Raw genomic sequence first — 19,188 nt, 5'->3', positions numbered from 1 at the left:
GCAACAGCTTTGGAAATTGACCATATGCTTTTCTGTTGAGATTTGCAAGATGTTTACTCTTGTTTCAAATGGTTCCTCAAGTCTTGGTATAAAAAATGAAAATGCTTTCTTTATATTCAATAAAAAATGTGAGCCATAGAGATATTTAAGAAAAAGAGAGCAAATTGAGTAATTTCAAAATTTCTGCTTTATCTTCTCTATTAAAAAAAGAATTAGAGGTAGATTGTAAAATATTCTTTCCTCCTTTTGTCAGTGACACTCATTTTGGTTTTGATAAATCCATAGTGCAGGGGAAAAATTAGCTATTATTCCCTCATTCAACTCCTTCTGCACCATGCATTTACCCAATATTTCTATCCAATGTTTGTTTTACCACAGGGTAAGTAAAAATGGAAAAAAAATTGAGATTAAAGTCTTATGGAAAAGCCAATTTTCATCAAAATAACATATATGAGAAATCTGAAAAAGCAGAAGACTCTGGAGATTCTTACTCTACAATCATCAAACTGTATTTAACATTCTTTTCTGAATCTATGAACACTGACACTTTGGCAGTGTAAATTAAAATGTCAGTATGCTTAACATAATGGCTAGCCAAGATTAAAAAACCGACAAGTGTTAGTTCCTCAATCTCTCTCTCTTCCTCTTTTTAAATGATATACAAGATTTGTTACTTTTCTTTCACACTTTACAACAGGAATAGCCCTCTGAATGTATATAAACAATCACTTTCTTGGCAACATGAACAGCCTAAGTCACTCTTCTCTTCAACAAACTCCTCATGGCATTTTTCACCTGTGTGTTTCTCACTGTGTAAATGACAGGATTTAACGTGGGAGTGAGAATTGCAAAGAACATAGCCACAACTTTGTCCACAGGGTAGGTGACCACAGGACGCATATAGGTGAATATACAGGGGCCAAAAAAAAGCACCACTACCATTAAATGGGAGCCACATGTAGAGAGGGCTTTGTTTAGTGCTTCAGAGCCATGGGATTTTAAAGAGCGCAGGATGACTGTGCAGGAGATGAGGAGCATGATAAAAAAAAAAACTAAGCACATTCCTGCAGTGTTAGCTGCCACCATGATGCCAAGCTTGTAACTGTCACTGCAGGCGAGTTCCAACAGTGAGAAGAAATCACACATGAAGTGATCAATGACGTTGGGACCACAGAAGGTCAAGTTGACCATGAAGATAATCTGCACGGTGGTGTGCAGGATGCTCCCGGTCCAGGCCAGCACTACCAGGAGCTGGGAGAGCCCCTGTCGCGTGATGGCCGTGTAGTGCAGAGGCCTGCAGATGGCCACATAGCGGTCATAGGCCATGGAAATGAGAAGGATGGTCTCTGAACCTCCCATGATGCGTTCCAGAAAGAGCTGAGTCAGGCAGCCACCCCAGGAGATGGTTCTCCTGTGGTACAGCAGGTCAGTGATCACTTTGGGCATGGTGACAGAGGTGAAGATGTCATCTATGAAGGACAAGTGAGTGAGAAAGAAGTACATGAGAGCAGAAAGTGTGGGGCTGAGGGAGATGGTGATGACAATGAGCAGGTTGGCCAACATGGTAAACAAGAAAATGAGCAAAAAGACTATGAAGAGCATTTTCTTCAATGTGGGTTCTGTGTGAGTCCCAAAAGAATAAATTCAGTCACATTGTTGGGAGGTGTGAGAACATTCATTTAGGAAGTAATACCTTCCTATGTCCTGATTATCTGCAAATAAGTATAAAAAAAATGATACCGATTAACCGTGAAAGAAATTTGATCTGAATTTCTTACAACAAAGAAAGAATGATTATTTTACTGTGGAGCATGTCCTTGTCACTTTAGTCTCAGTTCTTGTTTCAAGCCTTTTAAAAATTTTTTCCAAGATGATTTCCATCTCTACAGACACCTAGTGCCTGTCACCTGTTAAACACCCATAGAGCAATGTTTGGTGTGTAATTTATTGAGAAATCAGTGTTCTGTCTACATGAGATCTAGATTCTTCTATTATTTCAACTCAAAGCGATTTTTCAAAGTCATCTCAGTGCCTCATGAGCCCTCCTCTCTGTCCATCAGCTTACAAATTATTATTCTCAGATGCATCTTGTAAGTTGAGAAGTGCTACACACAGATAAGAGTTATTTTCGGAGGAGCATGGGAAGATGGCGGAGGAATAGGACGGGGCGGCCACTTTCCCCCCAAAAAATCAACAAAAGAACATTTGAATGCTGAGTAAATCCCACAAAACAACTTCTGAATACCGGCAGAGGACATCAGGCACTCAGAAAAGCAGCCCATAGTCGTCGAAAGGAGGTAGGAAATAGATAAAAAGAGAGACAAAAGAAGGAGGGACGGAGCTCCCTCCCGGGAAGGGAGGCTTAAAAAAAAAAAAGAGAGAGAGAAGTTTCCAAACACCTGGAGACACTGGCAAGTGGAACCTCAGAGGGCCACATAACTGGGAGACAAAAGACATAAATAATTAAAACTCACAGACTAAGTGCCCAGAGGAAACTCTCAGCAGAGAAGCGGCGCAGACGCCCACGCCCCTCACTAGCAGGCAGGGGCTGGGCAGGGAGGCCCTGGCAGCGGCGCTAAGGGAGAACGGCAGTGCACTTAGAGGGAGAACCGGCGCCCACGCTTAGAGGGAGAACCAGCGGCGGCGCTTAGAGGGAGAACCGGCACCCACGCTTAGAGGGAGAACTGGCAGCTGCGCTTAGAGGGAGAACCGGGCTTGAACGCCCCAGGGATAACTGAGGGCTCGAACTTAAGATACCAGAGCAGAGGTTGCAGCTGAAGGGCGAGAGGGCTGGAAAAAGCCTGTGAAAAAGACCCAAGCCAGCCCCGCCCACAGAACCAGGCGCTGAGTTGAGTGAGCGGCAGCGGGCAGGCCTTCCCCCAGCCCCTGCCGACGCGGATGGGGAGGGCAGCCAGCGCTGGGGCGGGGGCAGCCGCGGCCCCAGAGAGGCTTCCCATGCCAAACTGCAGGCAGGCTTCCTTGCTGGCCAGGACTTCTTGGGTTCGGGCTGGTCGATATCTGCCTGAAAAACTGCGCTGGTTGTACCCCCAGAAAACCGAGTGGCAGGGCCTGGGAAGGCGATAAGTCGCAGCGATCGCACTCGCCAAACGCCTGGTCACCTGAGCTTCTAGGACCGGGGAAGGCACAAAACACAGGCACAGCCAAGTCTGAGCCTTTGTCGAGTACCCGAGGACCTGAACCTGAGCCGCTCAGACCTGGGAAGTGCATGCAACCCAGCGCCACCAGCGGACAGCTTGCAGCAGAGCAAACTAAAGCCTAAGCAGCATAAACAGGGAAAGCAAACACGCCTCGAGCGGGAGCATTCCCAGTGTAGCCGAGACACCGCGAGCACTCCCCACAGACGCCAGGGATATTTGTTAGCTGTTCCTCCCTCCCTATAGCAGGACTGAATAGGAGAGCCAGGAAAAAAAAAAAAAGTGTCCACCACTGCATCCTGGTATCAGGACGGGAATTAGACACTGAGGAGACCAGAAAACAGAAGAGGGAGAGGACTTGAGCCTCCTGCAAGAATAAGACTGAAAACCAGAGGCAGAGGCTTAAGGCCAAATCCTGAGAACAACAGAGATCTCCAGTTCCAGAGAACATTAATTGATAGGTACTCATCAAAGGCCTCCATACATACACTGAAACCAGGCACTACCCACGGGTCAACAAGTTTCAGTGAAAGACATACTACGCAAGCTATCCAGCAACACAGGAGAATAGCACTGAGCTTCAATATACAGGCTGCCCAAAGCCACCCCAAACCCACTGACATCTCAAACTCATTACTGGACACTTCATTGCACTCCAGAGAGAAGAAATCCAGCACCACCCACCAGAACATCTGCTCAAGCTTCCCTAACCAGGGAACCTTGACAAATCACCCAACCAACCCCACACACAACGAGGTAACTACATAATAAAGAGAACTCTACAGACTGTCAGAAGACAGAAAGACCACCCCAAACACAGCAATATAAGCAAGATGAAGAGGCAGAGAAATACCCAACAAGTAAAGGAACAGGATAAATACCCACCAACACAAACAAAAGAGGAAGATATAGGGAACCTACCCGATAAAGAATTTCGAATTTTAATTGTGAAAATGATGCAAAACTGGAAAGCAAAATGGAGTTATAGATAAATAAACTGGAGAAAAGGATTGAGAAGATGGAAGAAATATTCAATAAGGAATTAGAGGAAATAAAAAAGTCAATATACGGTGAATAATACAACAGATGAAATCAGAAACACTCTCGAGGGCACAAACAGTAGAATAAAGGAGGCAGAAGACAGGATAAGTGAGCTAGAAGATAGAATTGTAGAATTAAATGAAACATAGTCGGAAAAAGAAAAAAGAATTTTAAAAAATGAGGACAATATTAGAGACATATGGGACAATATTAAACGCCCCAACATTCGAATCATATGAGTCCCAGAAGAAGAAGACAAAAAGAAAGATCATGAGAGAATATATGAGGAGATAATAGTTGAAAATTTACCTAAAATGGGGAAGGAAATAATCACCCAAGTCCAAGAAACACAGAGAGTCCCTAATAGGACAAAGCCAAGACGGAATACCCCAAGGCACATATTAATCAAATTAATAAAGATCAAACACAAAGATAAAATATTAAAAGCAGCAAGGGAAAAACAACAAATAACACACAAGGGGATCCCCATAAGGATAACAGCTGATCTTTCTGCAGAAACTCTACAGACCAGGAGGGAATGGCAAGACATACTTAAAGTGATGAAAGAAAATAACCTACAGCCCAGATTACTGTACCCAGCAAGGATCTCATTCAAATATGAAGGAGAAATCAAAAGCTTTACAGACAAGCAAAAGCTGAGAGAATTCAGCATCACCAAACCAGCTCTCTAACAAATACTAAAGGATCTTCTCTAGACTGGAAACACAGAAAGCGTATATAAACTTGAACCCAAAACAATAATGAAAATGGCAACGGGATCATACTTATCAATAATCACCTTAAAAGTAAATGGGTTGAATGCCCCAACCAAAAGACAAAGGCTGGCTGAATGGATACAAAAACAAGACCCCCATATATGTTGTCTACAAGAGACCCACCTCAAAACGAGGGACACATACAGACTGAAAGTGAAGGGCTGGAAAAAGATACTCCATTCAAATAGAGAGCAAAAGAAAGCAGGAGTAGCAATACTCATATTAGATAAAATAGACTTTAAAACAAAAGTTGTGAAAAGAGACAAAGAAGGATACTACACAATGATCAAAGGATCAATCCAAGAAGAAGATATAACAATAATAAATATTTATGCACCCAACATAGGAGCACCGCAATATGTAAGACAATTACTAACAATTATGAAAGGGGAAATTAACAATAACAAAATAATAGTGGGAGACTTTAATACCCCACTTACATCTATGGATAGATCAACTAAACAGAAAATTAACAAGGAAACACAAACTTTAAATGATACAATAGACCAGTTAGACCTAATAGATATCTATAGGACATTTCACCCCAAAACAATGAATTTCACCTTTTTCTCAAGTGCACACGGAACCTTTTCCAGGATAGATCACATCCTGGGCCATAAATCCAGCCTTGGTAAATTCAAAAAAATTGAAATCATTCCAAGCATCTTTTCTGACCACAATGCAGTAATATTAGATCTCAATTACAGAAGAAAAACTATTAAAAATGCCAACATATGGAGGGTGAACAACACACTGCTGAATAATGAACAAATCATAGAAGAAATCAAAAGAGAAATTAAAATATGCATAGAAATGAATGAAAATGAAAACACAACAACCCAAAACCTCTGGGACACTGTAAAAGCAGTGCTAAGGGGGAAGTTCATAGCAATACAGGCACACCTCAAGAAACAAGAAAAAAGTCAACTAAATAACCTAACTCTACATCTAAAGAAACTAGAAAAGGAAGAAATGGAGAACCCCAGGGTTAGCAGAAGGAAAGAAATCATAAAAATCAGGGCAGAGATAAATGCAAAAGAAACAAAAGAGACCATAGCAAAAATCAACAAAGCCAAAAGCTGATTCTTTGAGAAGGTAAATAAAATTGACAAACCACTATCCAGACTCATCAAGAAAGAAAGGGAGAAGAACCAAATCAATAAAATTAGAAATGAAAATGGAGAAATCACAACTGACAATACAGAAATACAAAGGATTATTAGAGAATACTATCAGCAATTATATGGCAATAAAATGAATGACTTGGAAGAAATGGACAAATTCCTAGAAAAGTACACCTTACCAAAACTGAACCAGGAAGAAATAGAAAATCTGAACAGACCCATCACAATCACGGAAATAGAGGAAGTAATTGGAAAGCTTCCAGCAAACAAAAGCCCAAGTCCAGACGGCTTCACAGCTGAATTCCACCAAAAATTTAGTGAAGAGCTAACACCTATTCTACTCAAACTCTTTCAGAAAATTGTTGAGGAAGGAAAACTTCCAAACTCATTCTATGAGGCCACTATCACCCTAATCCCAAAATATGGTAAAGATCCCACTAAAAAAGAAAACTACAGGCCAATATCACTGATGAACATAGATGCAAAAATCCTTAACAAAATTCTAGCAATCAGAATCCAACAACACATTAAGAAGATCATACATCATGACCAAGTGGGCTTTATCCCAGGAATGCAAGGATTCTTCAATATCAGCAAATCAATCAACGTAATACACCACATTAACAAACTGTAAAATAAAAATCATATGATTATCTCAATAGATGCAGAGAAAGCCTTTGACAAATACAACATCCATTTATGATAAAAACTCTCCAGAAAGTGGGAATAGAAGGGACATATCTCAACATAATAAAAGCTATATACGACAAACCCACAGCAAACATTATCCTCAATGGTGAAAAACTGAAAGCATTTCCCCTAAAGTCAGGAAAAAGACAAAGGTGCCCACTCTCACCACTTCTCTTCAACATAGTTCTGGAAGTTTTGGCTACAGCAATCAGAGCAGAAAAAGACATAAAAATAATACAAATTGGAAAAGAAGAAGTAAAATTCTCACTGTTCGCTGATGACATGATCCTCTACACAGAAAACCCTAAAGACTCTACTAGAAAACTACTAGAGCTAATCAACGAATACAGTAAAGTTGCAGGATTTCAAATCAACACACAGAAATCCCTTGCATTCCTATACACTAATAATGAGAAAATAGAAAGAGAAATTAAGGAAACTATTCCATTCACTGTTGCAACGAAAAAAATTAAATACATATTAATATATCTACCTAAGGAAACAAAAGACTTGTACATAGAAAACTATAAAACACCAGTGAAAGTAATCAAAGACGACACTAATAGATGGAGAAATATATCGTGTTCGTGGATTGGAAGAATAAATATTGTGAAAATGAGTATACTACCCAAAGTAATTTATACATTCCATGCAATCCCTATCAAGCTACCAACGATATTCTTCACAGAACTAGAACAAATAATCTCACAATTTATATGGAAATACAAAAAACCTCGAATAGCCAAAGCAATCTTGAAGAAGAAAAATGGAACTGGAGGAATTAACCTGCCAGATTTCAGGCTCTACTACAAAGCCACAGTCATCAAGACAGTATGGTACTGGCATAAAGACAGAAATATAGATCAATGAAACAAAATAGAAAGCCCAGAGATAAACTCACGCACGTATGGACACCTTATCTTCGACAAAGGAGGCAAGAATATAAATGGACAAAAGACAGTCTCTTTAACAAGTGGTGCTGGGAAAACTGGTCAGCCACTTGTAAAAGAATGAAATTAGAACACTTCCTAACACCATACACCAAAATAAACTCAAAATGGATTAGAGAGCTAAATGTAAGACCAGATACTATAAAACTCCTAGAGGAGAACGTAGGCAAAACACTCTCTGACATAAATCACAGGAGGATCTTCCAAGACCCACCTCCCAGAATATTGGAAATAAAAGCAAAAATAAACAAATGGGACCTAATTAAAATCAAAAGCTTCTGAACAGCAAAAGAAACTCTAAGCAAGGTGAAAAGACAGCCTGCAGAATGGGAGAAAATAATAGCAAATGAAGCAACCGATAAAGGATTAATCTCCAAAATATACAAGCAGCTCCTGCAGTTCAATTCCAGAAAACTAAGTGACCCAATCAAAAAATGGGCCAAAGAACTAAACAGACATTTCTCTAAAGAAGACATACAGATGGCTAACAAACACATGAAAAATTGCTCAACATCCCTCATAATCAGAGAACTGCAAATCAAAACCACAATGAGATACCATTTCACACCAGTCAGAATGGCGGTTATCCACAAATCTACAAGCAATAAATGCTGGAGAGGGTGTGGAGAAAAGGGAACCCTCTTACACTGTTGGTGGGAATGCAAACTAGTACAGCCACTATGGAGAACAGTGTGGAGATTCCTCAAAAAACTGGAAATAGAACTGCCATATGATCCAGCAATCGCATACACACTGAGGAAACCAGAATTGAAAGAGACACATGTACTCCAATGTTCATTGCAGCACTGTTTATAATAGCCAGGACATGGAAGCAACCTAGATGTCCATCTGCAGATGAATGGCTAAGAAAGCTTTGGTACATATACACAATGGAGTATTTTTCAGCCATCAAAAAGAATGCATTTGAATCAGTTTTAATGAGGTGGATGAAATTGAAGCCAATTATACAGAGTGAAGTAAGTCAGAAAGAAAAACATCAATACAGTATACTAACACATATATATGGAATTTAGAAAGATGGTAACCTGAACCCTGTATACGAGACTGCAAAAGAGACATAGACATATAGAACAGTCTTTGGGACTCTGTGGGAGAGGGTGAAGGTCGGCTTATTGGGGAGAACGGCATTGTAGCATGTATATTATCATAAGTGACCAGTCCAGGATCAACGCATGATACAGGATGCTTGGGGCTGGTGCACGGGGATGACCTGGAGGGAGGATATGGGGAAGAGGGAGATGGGAGGGGGGTTCAAGAAAGAGAACACATGTACACCCGGGGCGGATTCATGTCAGTGTATGGCAAAACCAACCAATATATTAATGTAAGGTAATTTGCCTCCAATAAAATAATTTTTTTTAAAAAAAGAGTTATTTTCCATTCCATGTGAATTTACATTTGAACTGTCAGCTCTAACTGTGGAAACAAATATACCATCAACAAGTATCTATCACAAGCAGGGAACATAGGGAAATACATGTGTCACTGATGACACCCTACACTTGGAACCATTCAGAACACAAAAACTTTTCAGCCCTGTTTCCACTCTTACCATGCGTGCCTGCATGCTAAGTCACTTCAGTTATGTTTAACTCTTTGTGACCATATGGACTATAGCTCGCCAGGCTCCTCTGTCCATGGGATTCTCCAGGCAGGAATACTAAGGTGGGTTGACATGCCCTTCTCCAGGAGATCTTCCCAAACCAGGGGTTGAACCCACATCTCATGTCTCCTGAATTGGCAGGAGGGAATTTTATCACTAGCACCACTTGGGGGGTCTTACCACAGAATCTGCTACTACGGCTTCAGTGCCTGAAACCTATTAGGTGATGAGAAAATGTTTGATAAATTGCCATTCACCATGGCAAATAGGGCTTCCCTGGTGGCTCATCGGGTAAAGGATCTGCCTGAAATGCAGAAGACCTGGGTTCAATCCCTGGGACAGGAGGATCCCCTAGAGAAGAAAAAGGCACTCCCTCTAGTGTTCTTGCCTGGAGAATCCCATGGAGAGAGGAGCCTGGCAGTCTATAGTCATGGGGTTGCAAAGAGTGGGACACGACTGAGAGACTAACATGCATGGGAAAAGAATGACTGCTTCCCCTGACCATAAACCTAGAAGGATTTCAAGTGCTCTTTTTTTCCTGCTGGAGAGTGAAAATGTTGGCTTAAATCTCAACATTCAGAAAATTAAGATCATGGCATCCAGTCCCATCACTTCATGGCAAATAGAAGGGGAAACAGTGGAAACAGTGTCTGAATTTATTTTTCTGGGCTCCAAAATCACTGCAGATGGTTACTGCAGTCATGAAATTAAAAGACGCTTACTCCTTGGAAGGAAACTTATGACCAACCTAGACAGTATATTAAAAAACAGAGACATTACTTTGCCAACAAAGGTCCGTCTAGTCAAGGCTATGGTTTTTACAGTAGTCATGTATGGATTTGAGAGTTGGACTATAAAGAAAGCTGAGCGCTGAAGAATTGATGCTTTTGAACTGTGGTGTTGGAGAAGACTCTTGAGAGTCCCTTGGACTTCAAGGAGATCCAACCAGTCCATCCTAAAGATCAGTCTTGGGTATTCACTGGAAGGACGGATGCTGAAGCTGAAGCTCCAATACTTTGGCCACCTGATGCAAAGAGCCGACTCATTTGAAAAGACCCTGATGCTGGGAAAGATTGAGGGCAGGAGGAGAAGGAGACGACAGAGGATGAGTTGGTTGGATGGCATCACCCACTCAATGGACATGAATTTGGGTAAACTCTGGGAGCTGGTGATGGACAGGGAGGCCCTGCGTGCTACAGATCACGGGATTGCAGAGTCGGACACGATTGAGCAACTGAACTGAACACTGATGAGAAACAGAAATAAACATTTGAAAGGAAGGTGAACTCCTAAAATTTAGTTTCTGACACACTGCATCATGTTAGTATGAAAATATTTAATTGCCTATAGGACAGTATTTTCTGGATTAATTTATTTTCAAGATAGTGTGTTCATTATTTGATACTTCTATTTTTCAAAATTCTATTATGATATAATTTAATATAGTCATATTCAGTAAATTAACAGCTTCTACAGACTTAGATATAAAAGTTCTTGCATAGGGAAAAAAAAAAGCTCTTGCATGGGTATTCAGTACACAAGGATCTTTCAAGCAAAGGAAATATTTATTTTCAAAGTTCTAAAAATTAAAAAAAAATAATGTATGGAAGAGAAAGAAATAATAGATTGCTAGGTAAGATAAATAAAGAACAAAACATACATTATTGTATACAGAGACTAACACAAACATATAAAGTATTTACTTAAGAAGTGGGAAAATAAAGTGAAACTGAAAGTTGCTCAGTTGTGTCTGACTCTTTGTGACCCCATGGACTATACAGTCCATTGAATATTCTGGGCCAGACCTATACAGTCCATTGAATTCTCCAGGCCAGAATACTGGAGGGGGCTAGCCTTTTCCTTCTCCAGGGGATCTTCCTAACCCAGGGATTGAACCCAGGTCTCCTGCATTGCAGGCAGATTCTTTACCATCTGAGCCACAAGGGAAGCCCAAGAATACTGGAGTGGGTAACATATCCCTTCTTCAACAGACCTTCCTGACCCAGGAATCCAACCATGGTCTCCTGCATTCCAGGCAGATTCTTTACCAACTGAGCTATCAGGGAGTACCTATTACAAGCTTTCTTAGACCAAAGCTATGTATATAAATATACGTTTTCCCACACACTGTCACGAAGTGTTTCCCTGTTAATTACACTTACTGCTGAAGTTCCACTACCAAACAGCAGCAGTTCATCCATCCATGATATGATGACCTTCTCACTCCTTTATGTTTCTGCTACATGATTCCTATTCCTGCTTCTCCCATCTTACTATAGTGTCAGTCATCCATCCTTCCTGGTTACAGGCTACTGGATTACTAAAGGGATGTGAAACTTGCCAGAAATTTTGCAAAGAAAAGACAAGAGAAAACATAAATATAATAAAATGTATTCTGTGAAAAATATATTTTTGTTTTCAAAAATAAATGGATGAATATCTTCATATTTTAGTTATCCAAGATGAAGATTTTCTACCTGTATGGAAACAAAGTACAATGGCTTCATTTTATTTCCTTATTATAAAGTGAGAACCCACAGCAGAGCAAAAACGTTATAGAGTAAACAAGTAGGAGTTAGATATTATTAATAAGGCTTAGAAATTATGATGAAGAAATAACTTTTTCACTTTTATTTGGTTCAACAATACTCTTTCTAGGAAGACACTCTAATGGAAAATATTTTTAACAGAGAAAAATTGTTATTTACAGTTATATTCTACACAATTTTCAGAGCTGTGGGAAATTTGAGAATGAAATAGAATGTTCAACATGGGAGAAATGGATAATTAAAATATAGTGTGTCTCTTTGAGTAATATGTAGTTTTTAAAAGATATTTTCAAAACTTGTGCAGTATCATTGAAACATACATGAGTTGTAACATAAATGGAGAAAAAAATTGATACAAATTTGAATTGCATAATTATTCTAATTTAATTTTAACTTTATTATTATTCTAATGCAAATATGTCATAAGAAATAAGAACTCAAAATATTTTTACTTATAAATTGATAGTATTATTTGAGTCTATCTTTCTTGGTTTTGTAAGCTGAAAAAGTGATTTTAATGCAATACCGGTGTGGATGAGTGGTGATTATATGATTTTAAGGTCAATTTAAACCTGATCATCTCGAATTATGAGATTTCTTGGGAAAAAAAAATTTACCTATGATTTTGCCTGACATAGGTTCATGGCCAGGGCCCCAAGCAGTTGTTAGTAAACCAAGAAAAAAGTAAAGTAGTAAGATTTCAAAATTTCAACTAGCTCAGCTACAATGAGTATATTTGTTGACTTAAAAATGGTGCCTTTGGATAGTCTAAAATGTGCTACCACATGTCCTGCATACAGGTGAATTCTATGTTTCTTAGCTACGACTAATAAGATCTCAGAGGCATTGCATCATCATTAGATCTTGCCAATAACTCAATTATTTCACATAAGTTAACTGAACAGTAGAGAACTTGTATGTCTGTCATCTGTAATTTTTAACTTCTACATGAAGTCTATATGTAGACAAACTACTACTAAATCTAGAGAAAAAAAAAATTGACCACATATGAAATTAGGTGTTGGAAAACAGTAGAGTTTATGATGAAGCCTTAATATTTAATATTATATAAAATAAGCCTTCAGGTAGATAATCATCTGATTTTTAATTTTTATTATAATAATTTGTTTTGATTGATCTACCCTTATGAAAATTATAATTTTTAAATATTGTTTTCAGATGTACATTAAATGATAATCATGAATCCTATTATACTATTGGAACTTCACACCAGGTGAAGTTTTCACACCAGTACTTTTCAAAATAGTTATTTTTTGACAATTCTGGAATTAGATTAACAAGATGTTAATGAAAATAGTTCCCTTATTCAATTATATTTAAAGATGATTAAAACATCTATTTAAGTCATTTAAATTTAATTGTATAAATCCATATGGTATAGAGAAATAAGCATTGATATTCAAAATCCATAGCAAAGAAATATAAGACAAAGATTAAGAATGCCATGGGGAACTTAGAAACCAGAGCACTAAATCCTGGACCAGGATCCTTATATTAAATAAATGTTTTATAACTAAGGAAGAAAGAACTGTTTGATATCACCAACTGTAAGTCCATTACAAACATCCGTGAACAGAAACATCGATGTATGAAATTATTTTGTAAATATATTTAAAGCAATTAAACTCAGAAATATTCTTATATAGAATAATACTTACAATGTTCAAATATAATTGCATTAATAAGAATAAAGATGTTTGGCTCTAGGTTAGTGATCACGCCATCGTGATTATCTTGGTCGTGAAGAACGATGGCGTGATCACTAACCTGGAGCCAGACATCTTGGAATATGAAGTTAAGTGGGCCTTAGAGAGCATCACTATGAACAAAGCTAGTGGAGGTGATGGAATTCCAATTGAGCTATTTCAAATCCTGAAAGATGATGCTGTGAAAGTGTTGCACTCAATTTGCCAGCAAATTTGGAAAACTCAACAATGGCCACAGGACTGGAAGAGGTCAGTCTTCATTCCAATCCCAAAGGAAGGCAATTTCAAAGAATGCTCAAACTACCGCACAATTTCACTCATTTCACACGCTAGTAAAGTCATGCTCAAAATTCTCCAAGCCAGGCTTCAGCAATATGTGAACCGTGAACTTCCAAATGTTCAAGCAGGTTTTAGAAAAGGCATAGGCACCAGAGATCAAATTGCCAACATCTGCTGGATCATGGAGAAAGCAAGAGAGTTCCAGAAAAACATCTATTTCTGCTTCATTGACTATGCCAAAGCCTTTGACTGTGTGGATCACAATAAACTGTGGAAAATCCTGAAAGAGATAGGACTACCAGACCACCTGACTTGCCTCTTGAGAAACCTGTATGCAAGTCAGGAAGCAACAGTTAGACCTGGACATGGAACAGACTGGTTCCAAATAGGAAAAGGAGTACGTCAAGGTTATATATTGTCACCCTGCTTATCTAAATTATATGCAGAGTACATCATGAGGAACGCTGGGCTGGAAGAAGCACAAGCTGGAATCAAGATTGTTGGGAGAAATATCAATAACCTCAGATATGCAGATGACACCACCCTTATGGCAGAAAGTGAAGAGGAACTCAAAAGCCTCTTGATGACAGTGAAAGAGGAGAGTGAAAATGTTGGCTTGAAGCTCAACATTCAGAAAACAAAAATCATGGCATCTGGTCCCATCACTTCATGGGAAATAGATGAGGAAACAGTGGAACAGTGTCAGACTTTATATTTTTGGGGCTCCAAAATCACTGCAGATGCTGATTGCAGCCATGAAATTAAAAGCGCTTACACCTTGGAAGGAAAGATATGACCAACCTAGACAGCATATTAAAAAGCAGAGACGTTACTTTGCCAACCAAGGTCCATCTAGTCAAGGCTGTGGTTTTTCCCGTGGTCACGTATGGATGTGAGAGTTGGACTGTGAAGAAAGCTGATCATCGAAGAATTGATGTTTTTGAACTTTGGTGCTGGAGAAGACTCTTGAGAGTCCCTTAGACTGCAAGGAGATCCAACCAGTCCATTCTAAAGGAGATAAGTCCTGGGTGTTCATTGGAAGGACTGATGCTAAAGCTGAAACTCCAATACTTTGGTCACCTCATGAGACGAGTTGACTCACTGGAGAAGAGTCTGATGCTGGGAGTGATTGGGGTCGGGAGGAGAAGGGGACGACAGAGAATGAGATGGCTTGATGGCATCACCAACTCAATGGATAAGAGTTTGAGTGAACTCCGGGATGGACAGGGAGTGTGATTCATGGGGTCTCAAAGAGTCAGACACGACTGAGCCACTGAACTGAACTGAACTGAAAGAACTTTGTGTGATAAGAATTTTGCTGAAGTGTCATCGTTAAAATGTCTTGAACTTGTGTTTCAACTCTGGAATGAAAAGCAGAGTCATATCAGAGAATTAGCATATATGGACCAAATCATCACTCCTAAAACTCATAAAAGATTGAAATCCATTCAGAATAATCCATTGAGTGGTCACCCAGCCTCTACTTAAATAGCTACTGTTCTGGTTAGAGAGATTACTTTAGAACCCCTACACCTGTCTAGTCTAGCTCCTCGAACCCTAGAGTAGCATAAAAAGGAGAGAGTGTAGTTAGGTCTAAATCAGTGAAGGTTTTTGCTAAATCAGTAAAGAATTATTAAAAAGTGGAGTTCCTTGAGTTATACCAGGAAATCCTACTGCTATTAAGCTCAGTTGATCAATCATGTTTGTCTCTGCAACCTCATGGACTATAGCCCAGCAGGATCCTCTGTCCTTGGGATTCTCCAGGCAAAAATACTGGATAGAGTTGCCATTTTCTACTCCAGGAGATCTTCTCAACTCAGGGAGTGAACTTGTATCTCCCACATTGGCAGGCAGATTTTTACACTGATCCACCTGGGAAGCCCATTTTGGAGAACAGTTGATCAATAATATTGTGATAATTTCAGGTGTACAGCAAAGTGATTCAATTATACATATGCATGTATCTATTATTTTTTTCAGATTCTTTACCCATTTAGGTTGTTACCTTACTTTGACCAGTGTTCCCTTTGCTGTACAGTAGGTATTTGTTGGTTATTTGTGTGGGGGGAGTTGACTGAAACTTATTTAATGCTCTGCCTGAGAACTATGCTATTTTAAAAAGATATGCAATACTTCTTTTGACTCAACTGAAAAGAAACAGTTTGAAATTATAAAAAGATTTGTTGTTGTTTTTATTCAGTCACTAACTAGTATCTGACTCTTTGTGACCCCATGGACTGCAGTAAGCCAAGCCTCCCTATCCTTCATTATCTCCTGGAGTTTGCTCAAGCTCACTGAGTTAGTGATGCTATCTAACTACCTCATCCTCTGCTGCCCCCTTCTCTTCTTGCCGTCAATCTTTCCCAGTGTCAGGGTCTTTTCCAATGAGTTGGCTTTTCATACCAGGTAACCAATGTATTGGAGCTTCAACCCCATTCACCGGCAGTCAGTTAAAGACTTACTGAGTACGGTCCTGCCCACCAGAGCAAGATCCAGGTTTCCCCACAGCCAATCCCTCCCATAAAGAAGCCTGCACATTCCTCTTATGTTCATCCATCAGAGGGCAGAGAGAAGAAGTAGGAACTATAATTCCACAGCCTCCAGAACGAAAACCACAATCACAGAAAGTTAACCAAAATTATCACATGGATCACAGCCTTGTGCAACTCAGTGAAGCTGTGAGCCATGCCATTCAGTTCTACCAAAGTTGGATGGGTCATGGTGGAGAGTTCTGACAAAATGTGGTCCACTGGAGATGGGATTGCAAAGAACTTCAGTATTCTTGCTTGAGAACCCCATGAGCAGTATTAAAAGCGTTGTAGTTGCTCAGTCACTAAGTCATGTCCGACTCTGTGACACCATGGATTGCAATATGCCAGGCTTCCCTGTCCTTCACTATCTCCTGGAGTTTGATCAAACTCATGTCCATTGAGCCGACCATGCCATCCAACCATCTTATTCTCTGTCACACCCTTTTCTTCCTACCCTCAATCTTCCCCAGCATCAAGGTCTTTTCCACAAGAGTCTTTTGACTCTTCACATCAAGTGGCAAAATTACTGGAGCTTCAGCTTCAGCATCAGTCCTTCCAATGAATATTCAGGGTTGATTTCCTTTAGCATTGACTTGTTTGCTCTGCTTGCTGTCCAAGGGGATCTCAAGAGTATTATCCAGCACTAAAAATTGAAAACATCAATTCTTTCATGCCCAGCCTTCTTTATGGTCCACCTGGCTCAGATGGTAAATAATCTGCCTGAAATTCAGGAGACCCGGTTTCAATCCCTGAGCTAGGAAGATCCCTTGGAAAAGGCAATGGCTACTCACTCTAGTATTCTTGCCTGGAGAATTCCAAGGACAAAGGAGCCTGTTGGGCTACACCCCATAGGGTTGCAAAGAATAAGACATGATTGAGTGAATAACACTTACTTGCTTATTAATATTGTAAAATGACTTTACAGAAACATTGTGGGTGTCATCCACTTTCTGAAAGCTTACCTTAGCCAACTAACTTTTATGAAGACCAACAATGGTAATTGTTTCACTTATAAAAAAAAAAAAATCCAAAAGGGACTTTGTTTTCCCCCCAGAAAGAAATCCATCTTACTAAGATTGGTTATTTTTTTAAAACGTTTTTTTTTTCCTTAAATTTTCTCTTATTGAAAATTAGCTAATTTGCAACACAGTGTTAGTGTTCAGATGCACAGCAAAGTGATTTGATTATACATGTGTGTGTATGTGTATGTGTGTGTGCGTGTGTGTATACATACATTCTACTGTGGTTCATGAGGACATCATGAACTCTTTATTGCCAAATTCAGACTTAAATTGAAGAAAGTAGGGGAAACCACTAGACCATTCAGGTATGACCTAAATCAAATTCCTTATGATACACAGTGGAAGTGAGAAATAGATTTAAGGGACTAGATCTGATAGACAGAGTGCCTGATGAACTATGGACGGAGGTTCATGACATTGTACAGAAGACAGGGAACAAGACCATCCTCAAGATAAATAAATGCAACAAAAGCAAAATGGCTGTCTGAGGAGGCCTTATGAAGAGCTGTGAAAAGAAGAGAAGTGAAAAGCAAAGGAGAAAAGGAAAGATATACTCATGTGAATGCAGAATTCCAAAGAATAGCCAGGAGAGATGAGAAAGTCTTCCTCAGAGATCAGTGCAAAGAAATAGAGGAAAATAGTAGAATGGGAAAGACTAAAGATCTGTTCAAAAAATTAGAGATACCAAGAGACTATTTCATGCAAAGATGGGATCAATAAAGGACATAACTGGTATGGACCTAACAGAAGCAGAAGATATTAAGAAGAAGTGGCAAGAATGTACAGAAGAACTGTACGAAAAGATCTTCTTGACCCAGATAATCATGATGGTATGATCACTCACCCTCACCTAGAGCCAGACATCCTGGAATGTGAAGTCAACAGGCTTTAGGAAGGATCACTAAAAACAAAGCTAGTGGAGATGATGGAACAACAGTTGAGCTATTTCAAATCCTAAAAGATGATTCTGTGAAAGTGCTGCACTCAACATGCCAGCATTTTGGAAAACTTAGCAGTGGCCACAGAACTGGAAAAGGTCAGTTTTCATTCCAGTCACAAAGAAAGGCAATGCCAAAGAATGCTCAAACTAATGCACAATTGCACTCATCTCACATACTAGCAAAGTAATGCTCAAAATTCTCTAAGTCAGGCTTCAACAATAAGTGAACCATTAAATTCCAGATGTTCAAGATGGTTTCAGAAAAGGCAGAAGAACCAGATATCATATTGCCAACATCTGCTGGATCATAATAAAAGCAAGAGAGTTCCAGAAAAACATCTATTTCTGCTTCATTGACTATGCCAAAGCCTTTGACTGTGTGGATCACAATAAACTGTGGAACATTCTGAAAGAGAAGGGACTACCAGACCACCTGACCTGCCTCTTGAGAAATCTGTATAAAGGTCAGGAAGCAACAGTTAGACCTGGACATGGAACAACAGACTGGTTCCATATAGGAAAAGGAGTACATCAAGGTTGCATATTGTCACCCTGCTTATTTAACTTATATGCAGAGTACATCATGAGAAACGCTGGGCTGGAGGAAGAACAAGCTGGAATCAAGATGGCTGGGTGAAATATCAATAACCTCAGATATGCAGATGACACCACCTTTATATCAAAAATGAAGAAGAGCTAAAGAGCCTCTTGATGAAAGTGAAAGAGGAGAGTGAAAATGTTGGCTTAAAGTTCAACATTCAGAAAACTAAGATCATGGCA

The 19,188-nt window shown here is 39.4% G+C and overlaps 1 pseudogene; it reads right to left on the bottom strand.

The window, feature by feature from the left end:
- Positions 1 to 750: 750 nt before the first annotated feature.
- Positions 751 to 1,679, bottom strand: LOC129560396 (olfactory receptor 4C13-like; annotated as a pseudogene).
- Positions 1,680 to 19,188: the final 17,509 nt, after the last annotated feature.

The sequence above is a fragment of the Moschus berezovskii genome, chromosome 16 (assembly GCF_049115385.1).
Source record: "Moschus berezovskii isolate FMDL1 chromosome 16, NW_MosBer_1.0, whole genome shotgun sequence".
NCBI classification, from domain to species: domain Eukaryota; kingdom Metazoa; phylum Chordata; class Mammalia; order Artiodactyla; family Moschidae; genus Moschus; species Moschus berezovskii.
This window is presented reverse-complemented; position numbering and strand designations above follow the sequence as displayed.